Below are 22,083 nucleotides of genomic sequence, written 5' to 3' on the forward strand. Positions count from 1 at the left end.
GGATACAAGAAAAGTCGCTATTGTTTTGCAACTACGTAGTTGTAAAAATGATGGATTCGTGAAGGTCTCGAGGATCGATCGGAGTTTCTGTTTTTTCAACACAAAACTTTATAACACAGCAAAGGACAATTTTTCGTCAACGTGAAGGTACAATAGATATTTATTTTAACTAAAACGGGTTGGTTGCTTTAACCGTACACATTGGTCTTTGGGAAATATTTTTATTATCAAAACGTGAAAAAGAATATGAAATAACAACAACAAAAGTAGAGGTAATATAAAAACTTATCGGATTTGGAAGATTATTTTGCCCGACGAGGAGAGTCAATATTCTTGAAAGCACAAATAACGTTGCAAAGAGATTGTAGCACAGGTTTCATGAATGTATTTTTTCTATTTCGGTGTCACAATGATGATTTTGTACAACTGTTTTCGGCCTAAAACAGTTGTACAAAGACAGTGATTATAGTCGTTTTCTTTGGTAACTCATCTCTTAAGTTGGCAGTTTCTAGTTAGTACAAGTAGGTACTTCGTTGGGTACTTCCATGTTTGAACTTCAAAATGTCAGTCTTACTACGCTGCCAACCTAAAACTTAACGGCATAAAAAGTGTTCCCAACATAAAACATGTTAGTTCTAATGTTCCCTATAGTTTCTGATAATGATTTTTTTTAATTAAATTAAAGCACCGAAATAGAAAAAATAGTATGAAAAACGCGTGTTACAATGCTTTATTGTAATACTCCTATCTTGCGGACACTCGTGGCTACGCTTCGCGTCGCCACTCGTGCCACAAGATAGTCGTATTACAATAGGTCGCATTGTAACACTTGTCTTTCAATATACTATTTTGGTCAAGAAGGTATTACAGTTATTTCCTAGTTTATTAAATTTTCTAACATTTGTAGCAAATATTCGGATATAAAATATTACAATAAAGCTACTGGAGCATAGAATTAAACGAGACACAACTGAAATGAGAGATATAAGCTAGTACAGTTGCCTTTATAAGATTCACTCATGCACATTCGTCCAATAAATGTCTCCCTGAAAATCGTAAAATTATAAGGAATAATATACGAGTATAAGTATGCACTTATGACGTGCTCTTGATTTATAAGAATTTAATAAATGTTCGAGTGCTGTGAGCTTCATTTCACATTGGTAAGTACCTATCGTAACAATAAGCAATAATATAATATAACTGAAATCATAATCAAATTCCTCAAGCATTATCTTAAAATTTTTGTAGAAATATTGGTGCTCTCGTTGCTGATATAGTACATGAAAGACAAGTGTTACAATGCGACCTATTGTAATACGACCATTGACTAACTAATCTTTCACTCGATACGACTACCTTGTGGCACGAGGGTCCACAAGTTAGGAGTATGACAATAAAGCATTGTAACACGTGTTTTTCATACTATTTCTTTTATTTCGGTGCTTTAATTTAATTTAGTTAAAGTAGTTAGAGCGCCTAGGTAAAAGTAACAAGAAGTTGGTGAAAATTTGGTCACTTATTCTCTGAGAGACGCACTTTCTAGAGTTCAAAGGAAAAAGTGTTCCGATGTGCCGTTTCTGAGATATTTCACTTTAAACACAGGGTATTTTAACATGGGCTCTTATGGACAGACTCAGTTTTTCTAAGGTAGCGAAGGTTTTTGTATCAAGACTTAAATGAAATGGGTCTCATTAGAAGCGAAATTTTGTGACGAATCTAAATATGCACGGAAAAGTACATGTTCATGATGAAGTAAGGAAGATATTTACCGCCGGAACGGCGTCTGCTCTGGCGCGGCGGCACGTTATGCAGCACGCGTTTAAATCTGATGACTTTTCCACTAGTCTAGTGTATAACTGACCTAGGACAATCTTTTCCTTCTTCTGCTGAGCACTTTTCTTCACAAAAGGCATGGTGTCTTTCAGAAAGAACACGAAAACCAGCGATATTTATAAAGGCCTGCAGACGTCTTGTTGACACTCTGATCGGAACCAGATCAAGATAGCGGCTGGGGATCTCTGGCGCCAACATCGAAAAACCAAATCCACTACACCGACTTTACGTAAAACGCCAAATTATTTTTTTTTATTTCGGTGTTACAATGAGAATTTTGTGCAACTGTTTTCAGCAAAAACAGTGTTTCAATGAGTTCCATTTTAACATTGATGAACCAGAAATAAAATGTATTATTAATAGCTTAGCCAATAAAAAGTCTACTGGGCATGATAATATCGGAATAAAAACCCTAAAATTAAATTCCAAAGAACTTGCAGTACCGTTATGCTACATTGCAAACTTGAGCTATACAGGGTGATTCCTATAGTACCTGCCACCGTTTGGGAGCGTATAGGGGGTGCCTAGGGGAGTATTTTGATATAGGACACTTGGGGTCGGAAATCTAAAATAAGGGCGCCAGAACCAAATTTATCTTCTGGAATTTCACGCCTGTATGTAGGCAACCCAACCGACCGACGTTTCGCGCGGAGCGATGCAGAGCGAGTTAGCGCGAGGAAGCGACATGGGAGGGAAGGAGGGAAAACGACAGTCAAAAGCAATAACGTTTACAAGTGTTCAACGTGGCCACCGTTGTTCTCAATGCACTTCCTACATCTAGCCAACTATTATTATACTATTGCCATAGTGTTTATTCACTTGATACGCGTCGTTGCAGACGGGATTTCGTGGGTTTAAACAAAATTCTGATCAAGTGTCAGCCACACATCGCCGCCTGAGATCGCTCCGTGTGCACCGCCGGCCGGTTGGGTTGCCTACCTACAGGCGCGAAATTCCAGAAGGTAAATTTGGCTCTGGCACCCTTATTTTAGATTTCCGACCCCAAGTGTCCTATATCAAAATACTCCCCTACGCACCACCTACACGCTCCCAAACGGTGGCAGGTACTATAGGAATCACCCTGTATATCTGGTATATATCCATCTGTTTTTAAAAAATTTATCATTATCCCAATTCATAGGTAAGAATGAAGAAACAAAAGATGTAATTATCGACCGATATCATTAGTATCTAACGTTGCTAAGATTATTGAAAAAGCCACAAATAAACGCCTCGTGAATTATCTAATGCAAATAAGTTTTTTTTCAAAGAATCAATTCGGTTTCATTAAGGGTCTGGGTACTGAAAAAGCATTAATGTCTATTATGGCTGACATTTACAGTAATATTAATAATCGGTTAAAATCAGCCGGGCTCTTTATTGATGTCCAAAAAGCATTTGATTCTTTGAACATAAAAATACTTCTGTATAAATTAGAACAAGCGGGTGTCAGGGGGATTGCAAATCATTGGTTTAAAAGTTTCCTTACGAAAAGGTTGCAGGGTATTAGGCGGTCAGACTGTGGGATCATGGCGAACAAATGATTGTGGAGTACCGCAGGGATGTGTGCTATCCACAACTTTATTTTTAGTTTACGTAAAAGATTTGTGCAATGGAAGGTTTTGTGGAAGGTTAACAGCCTTTGCGGACGACACAGCGCTGTCGTACGGTGCTGCCGATTGGTCTGCTCTAACAACTATTATTCAAAAAGATAGCAACAAAATTAGTAATTGGTTTACTGCAAATAAATTGAATATTAACATCACGAAAACTAAAATAGTATATTTTAATCTCAAAGGTGAATCTCCATCCGCTGATTTGGTAGTGAAGTGTCATAATCCAAGTTGTACTAATAAGCAGCTATGTCAATGCGAAATAATACAACGTGCAATTAGGGAAAAATATCTAGGATTAATACTGGACAACAAACTAAAATGGATCGATCATATTACTCACACAAGGAATTTGTTGTACATTATGATAAAAAAATTATATTATTTAAGAAACTTTTTGACCCTAGATGCACTAAAGACCGTGTATTATGCAATTATTCATTCACGAATACAATACGGAATTGCTTGTTGGGGCGCTGCTTATGATGCCTCACTACGCCCATTAATTAGTATACAAAAACACGCGGTAAGAATTATTACTTTTCAATAGTTATTTACATAATAAGTCATGAAAGTGGTCGTTTACATGACGCGGAGGCTTATTGAAAAGTAGGAGGACGCGCAGCGTTCGAGTACCTCTTTAATGCCTCCAAGTCAGGGGGGCTCACTTTCATGACGTATTATGTATAAAATTTTACCTGAAACCGCAACATGTAGATAACTTTTCCAAATTAAATTATTCATATGTGTGAAATTTTGATACCTAATCACGCATGCTAAAATCACTTTATTTAATTGTTTCCATAGAGATTTCAAAATAATTAAAACAATCAGTGTCATTTTTAATGCAGTTTGCCTTTTATGCTTTGTACTTTTCAACTGTAGTCTTTATAACTAGGTACAAAAGCAAGTATCAGTGAAGAAGAGTACCTACACGAGACGTTGTTATAATGTAGCCGAACCTGCGGCCGCCGTAGTGCAATATTCGCTCCCCACAAAGTCAAGAAAGAGGTACGAAAATGCGTACAAACCTTTTAACGACTGGCGCAAAACTAAAGGAATAATTGCTTCCACACATATTCCATTAATTGTTAGTTATTAAAAAACCATTATCCTGTTTGTGTAGGTATATTAATATTTAAAATATCCACATACTATAGTCTGCATTATCATTATCCAATCGTTGATTGAATAACTTATTCAATGAACGATCTAAATGTTATTTTGCATGTACTAGGACTGTAATGGGAGTCAGGCAAAAATATTACAGTACTAGTCAGGTAAAGATCAACTTTCTCATGTCAAAATAGCCCTGAAATTTAGATTTTCTTGACGGTTTCAGGCAAAATAAATTAGCTCCCTCTTTTCCCATTTTTCGAAATTTACAAATTTTAACAATCAAAAATTTATTTATCTACAAAGTACTGAAAGAGTTCTTCGAAAGGTCCGAGTGTTTTAGAATTAAAAAGTATGAAAGACATACGCGAGGTAAAGACAAGGATAAAGTAAATAGTCTGGCAGATTTCAGTAAAAAATAGCAACAATTGCGCATTAGATGAAGAAAGCATGAAACTCACAGATATTGATCAGGGTATAGTCCTGATGATTTTAAGATCGGGAGGCCTACAAAAAGTTATCAAAAAACAAAATGGCGGCCGTTCAAAGATTAGACCTTACTTAATATGGGAAGTGCCTTATTCTGCAGGAACTATGAGTTTTTATGGAAACATGCTTCTGACGTTTTTTATAGCTCTTAAAAATACCTTTACAGCGATATATTACACGACTACTTCCTACTTCCGGTTACCGGAAATGACGTCAAAATCCGAGGTTTTCGTATTCATGCAGTTGCGTACTTTGGTTATAATTCAATAACCCCTGGTTTTAAGAAAACCATGCTTCTAGACTTTTTTATAGCTTTTAAAAATTATTATATTGCACAAAATCCTAGTTGTTTGTATTTTGTACTCCGCTAAACGCCACAGAAACGGATACGGCCCAAAACGTGTCAGCTCCGTTACGTGTGTAACGTTCATTGCCACATACATTTTTTCTATTGTTTACAGATAAAGGGAGTACAGTTAATTTAAGTCAGATAAAGAAAAGAAGAATAGAAGGAGAAGAATAGGATAAGAAAAGAATAAGGATAAGAAATGAAGAGAGAGAAGAATAGAAGGGGGAGAAGAATAGAAGGAATATGGATTGCAACGCACTTAACGCGTCAGTTATGGACTGGGAAAAATGTGCCCTTTGACCCGGGAAAGAGCAAAGGTCTGCCTCCTGAAGACTGCTACAAGATCCTGGAGGAAGTCATTAATTCATTCAAGAGCCTAGGAACCGTCCCGGTAAAGATCGACATATTCACATATCACTACTGGATGAAGGGCAAAGTATCACAAGTCTTGAAGGGCATTCGGTTCCGGTTCCCTGAGCCTTTTTTTAGTTAGCGCTTCCATTGTCTTTGAGTTCAGCTTTAGGCGGCACGACTTGTGGTACTTTGCGTTGTGGTTCATTAACGTATCTCTTAACCCCCGCCCTTCATCTAGTAGTGATTTGTCGATCTTTACCGGGACGGTTCCTATAGGCTCTTGAATGAATTAATGACTTCCTCCAGGATTTTGTAGCAGTCTTCGGGAGTCAGACCTTTAAGGCCGACGCGCACTATGGTTTTTCGCTCACATTGATTTAAATAGGTAAACGCTCACTTGAGCGAAGCGCGACGCTGCGTATCGGAGTATGAGAGCAATGTTAGAAAAAAGGCGCTTCGCTGCGCCGCGCCATAGTGCGCGTCGGCCTTTACTCTTTCCCGGATCAATTAGTTTTTCGGATGAAACACATTGACAAAGGGCACATTTTTCCCAGTTCATAACTGACGCGTTAAGTGCGTTACAATCCATATTCCTTCTATCACTCTCCCCCTTCTTTTCTTATTCTTATTTTCTTATCTTTATTCTTTTCTTGTCCTATTCTTCTCCTTACTTATTCTTACTTTTCTTTATCTGACTTAAATTAAGTGTACTCCTTTTATCTTTATAAACAAAAGAAAAAATATATGTGGCAATGAACGTTACACACGTAACGGAGCTGACACGTTTTGGGCCGTCTCCATTTCTTTCGCGTTTAGCGGAGTTATAAAATACCAAAAACTAGGATTTTGTACAATATAATAATTTTTATGTCTTACTAACCTATAATAGCACATTTTATATCTGTGATACGCGGGCATAAAGTACCACTTTATGCCCTAGGGCATTAAGTATCACCATAGTAACTCATTTATAGGTACTTAATGACAAAACAAACAAATATTTGCAAGTCATTGAAAATTAGAAACGTCAATTATTAATTGTCAATACCTACTAAATCACAAGATTGGCCTTATTTCGTATAGTTTCTGGAACTTCTTGCTCATTCACGATGAAATGAATTATTTAAAATTGCGTTTGACGTTTGGATGGTTTCAATCACATTAACAAATTTGAACCACGCATACTCGATCAAACATAATGAATTATTTTGTAAACGAATTTTGACGAAGAAAACTATTTGTAAAACATAAAATTGTGTATGTACCTACCACGGGCATATACTGATGTTTATACTCTCGGGCGACTAAAAAGCTCTCGGGCCATAGGCCCTCGAGCTTTTTAACTCGTCGCCCTCGAGAATATAAACAACACCATTATGCCCTTAATACATAAATAACTATTAAGAGCTATAAGAAAGGCTAGAAGCATGGTTTTCTTAAAACCAGGGGTTATTGAATTATAACCAAAGTACGCAACTGCATGAATACGAAAACCTCGGATTTTGACGTCATTTCCGGTAACCGGAAGTAGGAAGTAGTCGTGTAATATATCGCTGTAAAGGTATTTTTAAGAGCTATAAAAAAGAACAGAAGCATGTTTCAATAAAAACTCATGGTTCCCGCAGAATAAGGCACTCCCCATATTAAGTAAGGCCTAATCTTTGAACAACCGCCATTTTGTTTTTTGATAACTTTTTGTAGGCCTCCCGATCTTAAAATCATCAGGACTATACCCTGATCAATACCTGTGAGTTTCATGCTTTCTTCATCTAATGCGCAATTTTTACTGAAATCTGCCAGACTAAAAGCCGCTCAAACCTAATTTTACGACCTTTCGAAAAACTTTTCTTTATGTCGGTCCCATAATTTATAATTACATAGTTGATCATTGTCCGGAATTGTGTAGGAATGTAAAGCAATTAAAGAAATGGTTGTATAACAACAACACCATATATGAAAGTATCCTAGCAACGTTATGATGAAAATATCGAGCCATATTTACCAAATTTTTTTTTCCTTTTTGTTTCTCGACTAATTGAAACCGTATCTAATCAATTCAAATTATGCACTGCAGAAAGCGGCACATACCTGTTCTTTATGAAGTAGTATTTGTAAGTCGGTGGTGGAGTAATTTTTCCTACCATTTTCTCCTAGAGTTAGTTAAGTATAAATGTTTTTATAAGCTTTTTTACAATGGAGAATAAAATTGATTTGATTTGATTTGATTGTTTTTGGTAACTTTTCAGCTCTTAAGTTGGCAGTTCGTCAAGACGTCAACGTCAAATCATTAGATGCATGTGAAATCAAATTACGTAAAATGTATGTGTTTTCCTTGATTTTTGGTACACGAAGAACTTAATACATTCCAAATCGGCAGTTTACACATCCACCATAAATAAATTTATCTACGAATAAAAAATTACACATTCACGGAATTTAAAGTTTCCAAATGTCAGTGTTGTGTTTATATACCTACGCTGCCAACTTAAAATTTGTCAACGTAAATGGTGTTGCCAACTTAAGACATATTAATTCTAAAGTTTCCTGTAGTTTTTCATAATTACTTTTTAATTAAATTAAAGCCCCGAAATAGAAAAAATAGTATGAAAAACACGTGTTACAATGCTTTATTGTAATACTCCTATCTTGTGGACACTCGTGGCTCCGCTTCGCTACGCCACTCGTGCCACAAAACAGTCGTATTACAATAGGTCGCACACTTGTCTTTCAATATAATATAGTTTCCCGGCTTTTACATACGTCTCGCATACGTTTTGATTAAAAATAAATATATTCGTTTAGGATTTACCGCTTACACTGTAAATAGTCGCGGTGTGTCGTCAACATTTAGTGTGCAAAGGTTTGAAACAGGGTCGAAAAGTAGGGAGACTAGTCAAGTTGACTACTGTAAATATACCTTTTTAAAAATCATGTAAGACGTTTGCATTGTGCTGAGGTACAAAATACCACTCATACTGTATTTCTAAATATGTTTCTTTCATAACAAAATTTTTTTGGGGACGTTTACCGTAAGTAATAGCATTGACTTTATACACTAGTAATGGATAGGCCGAGTACATCGCTTGACTTCAGCCGAACGCGCTCTAACTACTTTCAAAAGTAACTACAGGAAACATTAGGTTTAGTATATGTCTTAGGTGAAAAGTGACTACCGACATAGAAAAATATATATTCGATTGATTTTTCAACTGAGGTTAAAACATCTACAATTGTTCGTATATAGTAAGATCCACAAGTGCTAACATACCATGCACTAACAGCAGCATTTAGTTACTATAATAGTGTGTTTCATCTTACTATTGTTTTGGAACCCCATATCTTGTTTATTATTTTCGCGAGGTGGAGTCAAGTCGGGAGGCCGTAGTGGCGATTCTATGAGATCCGCTCTGCTAATCCATTTACCAGAATATGATTCATTGACCCACTGCGTAACAGCCCGAGCATAATGTGGCGGAGCTCCATCTTGCAGAATGTGCTAATTTTCTTCATCTAGTAGCATATACCCATTGCCATCCACTTCACATTTCTTCCGATAGATTCTGATATAGCGATTAGATTTCCTGCTAGGAATATCGGCCCGATAATTCGATTCCCAAGGATACCCAAAGATTGATTTTTGCGGAAATTGGGTGCAACCTTTTCGAAACAATTGTAGATTTTAGTTATCCGAGTTAAGAAGAAAGAACATTAGTCCCCTCCCCCTCAGCAGATTTTTCTGAAAAGATTAGGATTTTTATCACTTGTTTACGTGTAAGTTTTCTATTGCACACCGATCCCATGTATTGAAGCTTACTCCATCATATACTGTGAGTTTTTTTAAGAGTGGCCATAGGATTTTACATGTTAATTTTTCATAAATTAAAAGTTGGTACAGATCCCCACAAAATATTATTTCAGTTCTTTCAGCTAAGGTGTGTCCAATTTTTACATTATTCCGTAGGTTTCAACTAAACGATTTTAATTAACTCAACAAAGGCAACCCCGAGGGCAACCCAGAACAACAAATAACATACAAACAATTAATAGTAAAAAGTTACAAAAAAAAATGATTTTTGGGCGAGGATGTAGCTAAAGGCACTTTATATTTACAATTGACCCCGAAGTACAAAGATGATTACATACATAAATGAATTTATCTACCGAACATAATTATGGTTTTACCTTCAACAGAAAAGGAAATATGACATAAAAAGAAAGGAGATGTTGTACAGTTAAAATGATGTAAAAATTCCCTTGCAGTTTTTTCACAATTCAACATAATCTTTATCTGTACATTCGATTCTTCATTTTGCATTGTCTGCCGGTTATTTTTTTCACAGATTCTTGACATTGACCACATGAACTAGTAGTACATTCCAAACCATTCTTTCGGAAATTACACTTCATGGCACCACAACCACTTTGGCAGTTACATCTTACTTCGCGTAATATACTTTCATGTGACTGCAAATCCATTGTTTTCGGTAAGTACAAATATGCACTGAGTTTTATAGTTTCATTTGGATTTCCACCAAAAGTACATACCGTCCATTATCTTCTTTTAATAAGGGTGCCATTGTTTGCGTTTTGTCCGTCCGTCCGTGCGTTCGGACCCATTTCTGCAGTTTTGAACTACTTCTAAGGAAATGGTCATACAGTCTTGGAATTTGTTGCAACTTTGAACTACTTCTAGGGAAATTGTCCTAAAGTCCTGGAATTTTTACACACAAGGTGCGATTGGGACGTCTGGAAGAAATATATCCCGTGTTGATGTCAAAGCTTTAAGAGCGAATATCTCGAAAACGGTTTGTCGGAGGAAAGTACTTTCAGAGGCAAAATGAATCGACTAAACGAGTCATATTTATTGGTGAAGTCGAAGCGACAACGACGTGTCGGGAGGAGGAGGGAGGAGACTCATAAAAGAAAATCTTTTGGAGATGTCTGCACAATTTCTACTTGTTCAAAATAGTAGCCATTTAAGTCATCGCGAAAATTTACATAAACAAACTCAGACAAGAAAGTTAAATACAACACTTAGCTCTGGGAGTCCTTGCCTAACTCCCTGCGATACCTTTGACGTTTCCTCTACTAATTATCGGACCGCTCCCTTCGGTAGATGAAACTTAAGTCTCATACGGTGCTCTCGATCTCGTGTGATAGTTATGGCTCTTCACCAAATACAGCTACGCATTTCATGCGACTCCGGAAACGTTCCACTTGTCCCCGATGGTTTTTTTGTCCCAACCGTTTTGCTTTCCCTCAACGGTTTTTCTTTCGCCCCAACGGTTTTTCTTCCGCCCCAACGGTTTTTTCGCTAAAATACACCCCGAGATATAGGAACGACACAAACAACAGCAATATCGGAAATGGCGACGCACCTTTTAACAAGCGAGTTAGTCAAATGAGCTGCTAGATGAACAGAATAATACGCAATCTCTCTGGCCAACCTTGCCGCGTGGTACCGCAATTCATGGGTATTGATCTAATAGTAGGTAATCGGTTACATCCCGCCAAGCGGCATCCAAGCAATCTCTCAATTATATTCCGTAACCCAAACCAAATTGAAAACCAATTTTTCAGCAACTCAGAATTTTCAAACGTGCTCAACTTATAATCATGTCGTCATCTTCTACAAGGAGATTTTTTCACGAACAGGTCCCGATAACAAATGACGCTACGACACAATGACCAAAACCTATACTATGAGCAAAAATCATACACCGATCTACTCCTACACGTGGTCAACAGTTTGACAAAAGTAACCGTCACAGATTAATGGGGAACTTCTGCATATCTTTTTCTCGATAGGGGTGCGTATTATAATTGACCTGGCGCTAGCTAGGGGTACTGGTGTTAATGCTAAAACACATCAGGTAAACCTTTCATTAAACTTCCCTCTAGCACTAGCTAGATAAAGGGGTGTGTTGCAATTTTTGTTTCAAAATTACAAATTACGGTGGTTCGTTTTAAAATAAAAGTTTCTGTGTCACCCCTAATTGATGATGCCGGGTTTGTGTATATGTTTGTATCTTGAAGTATAAGTCACTGATTTTTGTCACTACCTATACCAATAGCCGAAGTTTAAACTGTTAAATGATGTTCCTGCAAGAAGCATAAAGTGCAACGTTAAAGATTCGCGTGATCATGAAAGAAGGATTCTTCAAATGTTGTGGCCAAAATGTAAACGTATGAAAAGTGAAATACGTGAAAATGTTGACCACCCAGCACAATACGCTGGTCAGTGTGGTCAAATAATATAAACGAACCCCTGACCATTTTACTAAAAATGGGAGTTAGTTCATTCATTGCAGACCTTAGCTGTAGGTCAGCCGTCAGCCTCGTCCTATTACGCTGGTTAGCAATTCAATATGCGGCGTTTCAGGATTAGCTCACCTAAGAGAATCGACTTTATATCGTCATGATGCATATTCTAAAAGCTTTTATCACAGACATAGTATATGTTGTCTGTGCTTTTATGAAGAAATACACACTACTCCCCATCAAATCGGAACATGCTTTCCATATTTTTTGCTGTAGAGTTGAATAAACAATTGGATTCATAATAATTCATCAAAGAACCATAATTATTAGAATACTCTTCGCAGGATTATCCAGCATTGAAAAATCGCATTTACATGGGTGCGTATTCCATATACCTCAAACGTTAAATTAGTAGCATTGATTGCTTTAAAATCTAAATGTAATATTTGCCGCGTCGTTAGAAAAGAATAATTTTTGGAGATTTTCACGAACAGGTATAAGTGCGTCTCCAGGAGCTTCATTGATAGAATGCCATTGCTAATTTTTTTCATACAATTACAATCAGTGATGCTGAATGAACCCCTACTTCCACTTTCCGCGAATTTCTCAAGAAAAACGCTGCTATTGCTTCGGGATTTCAGCCCTATCATTAAAATCAGGGTTACTGTTTTCATTGCAGTTGAGCAATCTTAGCGCCATCTTCTTGATAGAGTACATCCAACGGATCTCATTTCAAGAGATTGTATACACATTGTTCATTGGTATACTATTTCCTCCACAATCGTCTATCATCAACAAGGAGAGTTAGTACTGCTGAATAAGCTAATACTATACGGTATATAACGAGTCTGGTGTTGGTAGAACTTATGAGACAGTACGGGTAATCATCCCTTGAATATAGTACGTTGTAAGGAGGTATGGTCTTTTATTCATAAAAACACAAGTGTTGAAATGTACTCTGACAACAGCAACAATTACATACGTCTGCAATAGTGTAAATACCTGTCCAGTTAGCTCAATTAAACACCTTTTACATGAAAATGTTGATTATAAATTTCCCAAGGGATCATTGACAAACAAAATTAATTTATTCGGCATAAAACAAAGAATTAATACTGCTGAAAATAAAGCAAGGCGTCCAGGTTAAACAATAACCACGCACATTTCAATGCCACGCACATACGATCGATTGAAACAAATCAATTAAAAAAAAACTTAATTGCCTTAGAGAATAAATAATCCTAATATCCGGTCCCAGCTCCGATTTTCTTTAATAAATGCACAAAAACACAAACACCAACTAATGTTGCTTCTGAATCTTCCTTTGTTTCCTTTCTCTTAATTATTGACTCTTGGAATTTTAATTGCAGATGTGACTTTTTGGTGGCAGATAATCCAATTTAACGAGTACTTGGAAAACTTTACAGAAGGAACTCACTTATGCGTTTACCGCCCGACCTAACTTACAAATTTAATTTAATTAACAAGATAACTTTCATCTGCAGTGAACAAACATTTGTTGGGAGAGCAATATCAGTAACAATTATTGAAGCATTCACCTCCACCTTCCATTTAAATTTCAAACGTCTCACTTCCTCCCTCGTCGACATTGATCATGAATTACGTACTCTTTAACATTAAACGGTATTGCCGTTGTGGCCCCCCAAGAGTATAATAATGTTTATGTATTAATTGGACATTTTAGAATTTTTAGACTTGGGATTACATAATTATAAAAGTTCCTCACTGGTTATAGATTATTGAGATTGAGATTATTAACGTATTTTTGACGTCCGTACAACCTGTGACGCATTTATTACTGTACCTAACTCAAAGAAAAATCAATAGACACTACCGAACAAGTTCCTTTCGCCTTCAGGCCGAGTGGTGTAAAGGAAAATACCAGCATGACGAGCAATGTATATGTTATTTGTCTTCCTACGAATTTTTCATTGAATTAAATAATTAGTCTGCCCCTTCACAACTACGAGTAGTCTATTTTTATGTATGATCAAGTTCATTGAAATGGAAAGTAAAGCCAGATTTGGAACGAGATTTGATTAGAGAATCAGATGAGCTTTCGAGTCGTGTTTCATAGGATACCCTTTCTCGCTTAATTTTTCGATCGGATATTAAAGAGAATGAGATATAATACTACAAATTGATGTGACACTTGATCTCCCTTCAAAACGACTATGACGAGTACCAGATGTTTCAGATAAATAGTAAACTTGCCCTGTAATTTGTAGGAAATGTTTCCTATGTAGGCCAACTCCGAAATAGATATTCACATACCATTTGCGTCATTCCAACAATCCAACCATTTCATTTTATGCCATTAAAGTTTAAGAATAAGAGGGTACATTATAATGTGTCAAAGTACAAAAGACCTAAAGCCTTTCTAATGCTAGTTGCTACATAATTTGTATAGTGTTTAGAATACGCCGATTAGTTAGTTAAAATCTTTCTGAACTCAGACATCTTTTTTATGCTAATGCCAAAAAAGTAAGTTACAAGTTACTATTAATTTGGAACACTGAACTTATTTCTAAAATTGTTTACGTTTACAAATGTTTCCAATTTCTCACGTAAGGCTACCTTTATATTTTCTTCAATTTCAATAGAAAACATCTAACGCCAGACCAATGCGCAATAGGAATTGAAAAATAAGTAAAATTAAACACATTTATAGTACAAAGGGAGTCAATAGGTTATATATTCCATGCCCTTGATATAACTTGAACTTCGCGAGAACTTCTATTTATAATACTCGTACACCCTACCGTCGATAATAATTTACATTTTTTCTTATAATCATTCCACAGTGAAGCTTTTTTTTGGTATTATCCGCAAATTGGTGTTATGTTTTAATAAAGTCTACATTAACTACTTCAGTTAGTGACGTTGATTCAGATTCAGAGAGAAATTTACAGTCCAATGTGCAGTCATCTTGTTTGATTCCTGACTCCTACTCTTTGACAAAACATAGTGATAAAAATAACTTAGTACATTAATATTCTAGAAATCCATATAGACATTGAGGCGTCATGAAAAACTAGTACCCACTACCCAGCGATAAGAAACTATGGCGGATGTGACGCATTCTTTACGGGAAACATGACGGGATTGTTGTAGAACATTCGGTAACGTTCGGGGGTACTCGGGGAACATTCTAGAAGGATTGCTCTTTACTATATAAGCAAATCGAATTATGTTTCGAGTTGGTTCTAGCATCGATGGGCTCGTGCTATGTTATAAACTAATTGTGAGTGAAAAATACTACTTCACTGTTACAGATCCATTTCAAGACTGTTATAAATTCATTGTTAATTAATTGTAAATAAATAAATGCGGAATTAAATTTACGTTACAGTGGTGTCAGGTGTGAGACGTGTTTAGTCAACAGTTAGTGGAAGTTTATGCCAGTAGTGACCAGATCCGAAGCCGTTTAATATGAAATGAAAACCCATCTACAAACCATGGCAGATAAAATCGAAATTGGTCAACAAGAAATAAGAGCTATAATTCAAGATCAAATTCATACGGTAGAAATGAAACGAAAACTGAAATGGATGAACTACGAAAACGATTTATGGTATTCATTGAAGAACGCGAAAAAAGTAATGTGTAATCGATGATGACACAAGATCTAATTGCTGTTCCACAATCGTCCCACAAAGAAGCCCCCGAACCATGTGAAAGTGTTGGCACGACAAAAACTCGAGTTAAGGCACCGACATTCGAGGGAAAGTTACCGTGGTCCATGTATTTGAGGCAATTTGAAACCGATACCGGTACAAATAAGTGGACAGTGGTAGCGAAGGCAACTTTCCCCAAGAACTCTGGACAACTCATGAAAATGACCGTGAATTATAAACTGGAAACTGGAAAAGAGAAAGCCAACCTGGGAAGAGGCATTTCGATACGGTCCATCTTTAAAGGTGTATTGGTCTTAGTGGGATTCGTTACGGCTAGATAATGGTATTCTTAAGAAGGTTCTAGAAAATGATAATGGGACGACCATAACTATGCACCGGAGAGCAGAAAATCTGAGGTATTACGACAGATACACGACGGTATTTTGGCAGGACATTTAGGAATGACGAAAAGTCTGGTGCGGGAATGACCCTAATGGGTAAATTGCAAACAAGGTGTGAAGGAATGGTGCGGAAAATGTGCAGTTTGTGTCACAAGCAACGAACCAGTAAGAAAGAGAAAGGCACCAATGATGCAATGAAATGTGGGTAGTAGATTCCAGAGAATAGTTATTGATATCACAGGCCCCTGTCTTTGCAGAGGCAGCTGTTGGAAACAAATACATCTTGGTGGTCATGGACTTTTTCAGAAACTGTAGGAAAGGAGTACGTAGAATTTGGGTGCCATCCACGATAAAGTTCGTCATCATAATGCAGTTAGCTGGCGATGTGGGCTGCAGGCACGGTCCGTATACTGTCCGCAGGATTGTGTAGTTCCGGCTCACAAAATATGAACCTATACTTAAATCAAATGATAAAATTTTCGTCTGACCTGACCACCTTCTCCTTATTCACAGTGGACTGAACATATCGGATACGGATACGGATACGGTTGTGCACATAAACACATTACGCAAAGGGCACACTTTGGTGTTATCCGTGAGGAATCTAAATATTTGTTTGAAGCACTCGCGGAATACCCTTTTGCTCACTGCGTAGCCAAAGATGTCAAGATGTCCCGAGGTATCTTGCGCAGTATGCTGGAGGTGGTATTCCAAGACGCCGGAGCAAAATATTGGTCTGTTGCTTTAACCCCCAGAGGAACCCCGCCATCAAGGTGGCGTTATGGAACAGGAGTTGCCTGGGACAGTATCTCCGTTACAACCGCAGTCTATGTTACGAAACACAACAGTTTTAAGAGGAGAGCAGTGTAGCGAATATTCTAGAAATCCCGATAGGCATCGAGGTGCCTTGAAAGATTAATCATCGGCGATACGAAACAAAAGCGGATCGGGCGCATTATTTCCGGAAAACATGACTTGTTTGTTCTAAAACATTCGGAAGCGTTTGGGAGTACTTGGAGAACATTCTAGAACGATTGTTATTTGCTATAAAAGAAAATCGAATTGTGTTTCAAGGGAGTTACAACATCGATGAGCTCGTGTTATGTTATAAAAAGTGTTCAAAGTGTTTAATAATTAATCCATAAAGACTGTTACAAATGTATTGTTGATTTAATTTCTGCTAGGGCTGGGTGCCCTGACTAGAATTTATCTGTAATTATTGTGGAAAAACATAACACTTCAATTCTTTCTTTCAAGTAATGTGCACGTTAATTGCAAATTCCATTCAGTAATTTACTGGTTCTTATTTGAGCTTGTATCTGATAACTGAAACAGAGGTCAATGTATCTGGTCGAAGATACATGAAGTCATCATTTTTACAATAAGGCAAGGTATGCCTATGCGCATGCGCAAAACAAATTTTTTATTCGGCATTAGTTTTACGTTTATTCGAAGTGCCTACATACAAAATTTCATTTAAATATCGTAACAAATAAGAAAAACCTAGATTCAAATACCACCAAAAATAAGTATTCAAATACTTTCAAAAGTATTCCAATACTATCAAATGTATTCGAATACTATAAAAAGTATTCAAATACTTGTCACCCAAATACTTCAATAATTTAAAATAGTACTAGATATAGCAGGTGCAAAGTATTCGAATCTTTGCGAAGCATTCGAATATTTCGCAAGGTATTCGAATACTAAATATTTGCGAAAGCATTTGAGTTACAAATACAAATTTAATTATAAAGTATTTGAATACTGTAAATTGTTTGAATACTAAAAAGCATTTACAAAATCGAATACTGCCCAGCTCTATCTCCGAGTAAGATTTCCTAGAAAATTAGGATCAATAACCGACTTACTTTCTTAGAGCTCTAGGGAAGCAAATGTTTCTTCTATAAATCTGAAAGCACGCGTTAGACTTGAAATAAACTAATACAACAATACTTGAATTCGCAATAAAATGTGACGTTAAAGGAACATACATTTCTGAAACGAACATATCAAGTAATAAATGAATGAAATATGAAATTAATATCGATTAATTAGCCAATACAAATTGAATATTAGTTAAACGCGTCAGGTTATACACAAAAGAAATTTGATAAAGCTATGTTGCGTTAATATAGTTTTTGTGTCTCCCTGCTTCAAAGCTTTGTTTTCTGTAGCCAAATTAGTCCAGAAAGTTATGATTTGCTGGCCCAGGCCGGCAAAAATATCACTAAAAATTGGTTGGTGGAACTGAAACTGATTTAATTTGCAATGACAGTTCTAAATTTAAATTAAATTGTAAGAATGATAGGCATATTTTTTGTGCAAATTCCATTTTAAGCACTTTATGGCTTGGTAGGTAACATAGTAATACGTATATGTAAATGCGGTAGGTAAGTACCCTAATCAAGAATTGTAAGTTTCACTTACAAGTTTTCGTTTAGTGCGGTTATGACACTTGTACATGTTTACCGATGGTAAACTTACGGTTTATGGCAAAAAAACAGAGAGCTAATTGAAAGTATAGGAAATTGAAGTTTACCTACTTCCACACTCGATGCCAGGAATGCCAACAAATGGTTTCGCATGTAAATTAACGCAGTCAAAAAACACAACACTAAACGGATGAAGAGTAACGACACTATATGTTTTGTAATTATTATTATTTCTGCCATTGTTAACATTAAACTGTATACATTATTCCATAAATTATATATCTACAAGCAAGTATATTTCTCTGAAGATGACAGTTTCCGAAAAGGAGGTGTACGCATATGAAAACGGTCTTCTTGTCGATATCTATGCTCATATCTATGATGAAAATTTCCGACATCAGTTACTTCCGTGTAGTAAGACCATAATAATCAAACGACACTGCATACACCAAATTGTAGATTTGCACGAAGCAATCATCGGCCCTCTTGCTGCTCTCCTCGTAATCGACAGCCAACGAGAAGTAGATATCCAAACAAACTTGTTATCATTCTTATATGTAATGGAATTAATATGATAAATCAATTTGCAAATGAAAACATTGCAACCCAATTCTCAAAATAGGTGTAAGCCGTAAGCACTAGCTGAAATTGAAATAAATTTCAAGGTTATGTTTCCCATTGAAATCAACTTACTACTTATTAGTTTTAGCGCAGCTTCTTTTAAATGTTATGAACTTCTTAAGACTGCGCTAAGCGTTTTAGAAATTTGTAATAATAATTAAATTAACGTAAATGCTTTGTTTATTCATTTAATCACAATTAATGTGGAACTCGATGTGGAATAAACACTGGTAAATATCGGTTGTGAATTGACATGCTTGTGCTACCAACTGCCAACTGTCTGTGCTACCAACATAACATCGAAATATTGGAAATTTGAATGCAAGTATGACGGCTTATTATAGGAGGTAGAAATATAAATTTTAAAATGAACGTTGTTCCCTCAAATTTTTTACTTCGACACAAAAAATCTTGTGTATTTGGGTAAAATTCAAGTTTTTCAACAAATTGTAGCAACCTTCTCCTAATCTCTCTTTTAAAATGGGGTGATTAGTGCACCTTTTGTTTAAAACTAATTCCCTTAATATACAGTTAGTTCCTATAGCAAAAGATAACACTGCGTGCATGTCGAAAACTCAACTGCAAAAATATATGTAGTTGATAACCGCCGCTGCAAGCGACGCAATCGCTTGGAGGAAAACACTCAAAGTTACAAAAAAATTGACATAAATTGTAGTCTTTCATCAATTTAGAAAAGCCGGAAGCTGATTATAGCAAGGTAGTAGCGGCCGGACCGAGCGCCGATTTCCCTATTTTACTTCTTTCAAAAGGATATAGAGCTTTTGGCACGGTACTCAATTTACAGAAAATAGTCTTATCTCCAGATTGCAGTTGTATAGGTGCACTTTATGAGACTTTACAGATGTTTCAATTATCGATACGGGGTTTGAATAAAGCAGCATTTTAGATGCGGTAGGGCCCAAAGTAACGTGTTAACTTGAGTTCTCCCAAATCTCACCCACAGCGGCAATGTACCAAAAATATCCAAATAATCCACCTTTTGCAAAGTGAAATGAATAACAATACCTGGAACAAAGTGCAATACCGTCATTAACGAAAATGAAACCATTGCGCACGCAGGCCGTGCACTAAAGTCACGTTGGAAATCTACAGGGTAAAAGTAAAAATTAAATCTATAGCTCTCACCAGGAAAGATTGCCGGTCACAGAACACTTGATCCCGATCTACAATCTCTGTTCTTCGTAATGTGCCAGCGACTTCCGGAATAGTATCGCGTCAATGTTGAACGAAAAGACTTTTTGTTCAACATTAGCACGATCCTATTCCAGAAGTCGTTCGCATCTTAATAAAAACAAAGATTGTATATCGACACAAGGTGTGCTGTGGCCGGCAATCTTTCCTGGCGAGAGTTATATTATCAATGCAATTTGCAAACTATACACGTTTTAACTTTTAACTTTTCTGGAAAAATGTTGATAAAACGGTTACAAAAGTCTATTCAAACAAATAAACTCAAAAAGTTAAAAAATGAGCTGGACCCTTATTAGTTAAAATGACAGAATTATTTAATCGTCCTAGCATAACAAATATTTACCTTAAGAGATACCGTCGTACATTATTTAATCGTCCTAGCATAACAAATATTTACCTTAAGAGATACCGTCGTACATCTATCTAAGGGTTATGTACCATGGAAAGAAAATAACTTGACCAAAGTTTCAGGAGAAGAAGTGCCCCATGCGGTACGTTTGACCACTATCGTATTACTAACAAACAGAATAACTGTGACTTTAACAACACCCACTTTCTACTCGTAATTACTGTAATATAAATTAAACAGCATTATGCCGGTAAAATTAGTGTTATTTAGTGTTATGTAGCTCTCGTAATAAAAATGTAAATTTTTCTATTAAAGCAAAGCGTGTATCTGCTACAGGTTGAAAAAAATACCCGTTTGCTGTATTTTTACCGACAATTAATGTAATTTACAGTGTTTCATTATGAGCTCGTACATTTCGCTTACGAAGCTCCACCTTAATTGCAAGTTACCGATAATCCTAATTTCATTACATACACTGATACACAACTTTTAAATTACTTGTTTCTAAATGAATTTTTACTGGCTCGGGAATTTCATTTGAATATGCTTGGATTGGAATAAAAAAGAATCGCATATTCAGTGACCATTAGTTATCATTAAAATGTAGCTAACCTAAAGTTGCGCTCTATTACGTAAAGTATTTACTCGTTCGGTTACAGATTGTAGTTAATCTGTGCTTCGGTGGTTTACGACATGTCGGTACCTACAATCAAAATGTTTGTGTACTAATTTCGATTTTATAAAATAAATGGTTAGTATTGGTATTTTTTGCCGAGTTCAACACAACACAATCAATATGTATTACGTACTGCTTTTCCTGAGAACTATGGCAACTGAACAAATGATGTTCCGTTAAATTGCTATTCCTGCATGAATTTATAGTCAGAGTCGCGCGTCCCAATGATGAAAAGAAGCTGATATATTCTATGTCAAAGAGTACATTCTTAGTTATATAGCGATTGAATGCACTTATTGATTCGAAACAAAAACGACCCTAATTGTATGTCGTATTTACGCTTCCTTAAGTTTCAATTTCCTATTTTTTCTAGAATTAGATAAATCAGGTCAACCGAAAACCACAAGCGGATCAGTATTTTCATTTACTAGCGTTATATTTCCTAACAAGGAGTGAAAGCGATGAACATATTGTTATAAACAAAAAACGAAGAAAAAATGGGAAAATGTCGTGTTTTTTCACATTTGACTGCGAATATCTCGTTAACTATTGCTCTGAGGGAAAAAATGAATAGAAATGAACTTATTTAGAATAAAATTTTCTATAAGTAGTGCAGCGGAGAGCCGGCGCTAACTCGCTTATTTGAGGTAGTTTTTTTTTTCGGAGTAGAAAGAATTGGGACCCACACCATTTTGTTCAGAAATGTTTGAACCTTCAGAATCTCGCTTTACGA

At 36.2% G+C, this 22,083-nt stretch overlaps 1 protein-coding gene and 2 long non-coding RNA genes across 3 annotated transcripts in view; 2 read left to right on the forward strand and 1 right to left on the reverse strand.

Annotated features, from left to right (window-relative positions):
* The window catches only part of LOC116164364 (tyrosine kinase receptor Cad96Ca-like), a 270,318-nt gene that overhangs the window by 32,670 nt on the left and 215,565 nt on the right, over positions 1 to 22,083 (forward strand). The window lies entirely within an intron of this gene.
* On the forward strand, positions 18,348 to 18,552 carry LOC116164368. Its single transcript, XR_004143881.1, has 2 exons — positions 18,348 to 18,450; positions 18,502 to 18,552. It is a non-coding gene; the product is annotated as an uncharacterized LOC116164368 (long non-coding RNA).
* Positions 18,704 to 19,321, reverse strand: LOC116164367. The gene is made up of 2 exons (XR_004143880.1): positions 19,186 to 19,321; positions 18,704 to 19,134 (listed from the first exon to the last, which is right to left on the reverse strand). It is a non-coding gene; the product is annotated as an uncharacterized LOC116164367 (long non-coding RNA).

Source organism: Photinus pyralis, unplaced genomic scaffold, assembly GCF_008802855.1.
Source record: "Photinus pyralis isolate 1611_PpyrPB1 unplaced genomic scaffold, Ppyr1.3 Ppyr1.4_LG2, whole genome shotgun sequence".
In the NCBI taxonomy this organism is placed as follows: Eukaryota; Metazoa; Arthropoda; class Insecta; order Coleoptera; family Lampyridae; genus Photinus; species Photinus pyralis.